Source organism: Apium graveolens, chromosome 3 (genome assembly GCF_009905375.1).
Source record: "Apium graveolens cultivar Ventura chromosome 3, ASM990537v1, whole genome shotgun sequence".
Lineage (NCBI taxonomy): Eukaryota > Viridiplantae > Streptophyta > Magnoliopsida > Apiales > Apiaceae > Apium > Apium graveolens.
This window is the reverse complement of record NC_133649.1, coordinates 229,287,882-229,289,119: the sequence shown is the minus strand read 5'-3', so window position 1 is coordinate 229,289,119 and position 1,238 is coordinate 229,287,882. Positions and strand designations below refer to the sequence as shown.

The 1,238-nt window shown below is 44.8% G+C and overlaps 1 non-coding gene across 1 annotated transcript; it reads left to right on the top strand.

The window, feature by feature from the left end:
* Positions 1-374: 374 nt before the first annotated feature.
* On the top strand, positions 375-481 carry LOC141715597 (small nucleolar RNA R71). Its single transcript, XR_012572354.1, has one exon. It is a non-coding gene; the product is annotated as a small nucleolar RNA R71 (small nucleolar RNA).
* The last annotated feature ends 757 nt before the right edge of the window (positions 482-1,238 follow it).

Genomic DNA, 1,238 nt, shown 5'->3' with positions numbered 1-1,238 from the left:
GATAATTATTCACATACTGAACAGATTCGTTGACAAGAGAACACTGATCCGTAGCATGAGAACCTGCACAAAGCTCACTAACCATAGCTATTTGATTAACTCCATACGTAGCCACAGAATCAACCTTCATTGATAGCGCTTGGAGCTGGGCTGCAATAGCGGTGGCTGCATCAACTTCCAGAATACCTGCTACCTTGCCTGACGTCATCCTCTGAGTTGGGTTTTGATGCTCATTTGCGGCCATCGTCTCTACAAGATTATACGCCTCAGTATAGCTTTTAGCCCATAAGGCTCCTCCAGCTGCTGCATCGAGCATGGGCCGAGATTGGGCCCCCAAACCATTATAGAAACCAGTGATCACCATCCAATCCGGCATTCCATGATGTGGACATTTTCTCAATATTTCCTTGTAGCGTTCCCAAGCCTCGCACATAGATTCTGTAGGTTGCTGCGCAAACTGAGTAAGAGCACTCCTCATAGCAGCAGTCTTTGCCATTAGATAAAACTTCACCAGAAACTTTTGCGCAAGATCTTGCCACGTAGTGATGGACCCAGCTGGTTCAGAATGTAACCAGTCTTTAGCCTTATCCCTCAGTGAGAATGGGAAAAGCCTCAACTTGATAGCCTCATCAGTCACGCCATTATACTTAAAAGTGCTGCAGATCTCGACAAAATTCCTTATGTGCATGTTGGGGTCTTCAGTTGCCGCTCCTCCAAAAGAAATAGAATTCTGCACCATCTGAATAGTGCCCGGCTTGATTTCAAAGGTGTTAGCTTGAATAGCCGGATGAAGGATGCTTGACTGAATGTCATCAATTTTAGGCCGAGAAAAATCCATAAGAGCTGGATCAGCTTGAACAATACGATCTCCCATGTTTACTGGTTCTTTCTGCTCAGTTCCTGAATCCGAATCCTCAAAATCTAACTTCTCCGGAATATCAAGAACTTCGTCTGTCTCCTCAGCTGTATCTACAGTCCTCTTGCGAGCACGAGAACGAGTTTGCATAAACGCTTGCTAAAGTACCTGAAACACAACCGAAAAGAGTAAGTAACTACTACGTCCTAATCACTGAGTCCTAATGACCAATGATGGTAAGTACATAAACTAAACAAATACGCCGAGTCCCCGGCAGCGGCGCCAAAAACTTGTTAGGGCGAAATCACGCACTAATATTCACGCAAGTATACGCGTTCGCAAGTAATATAGAATACTTTCTAGTTCGTTCCCTCAGAGACTC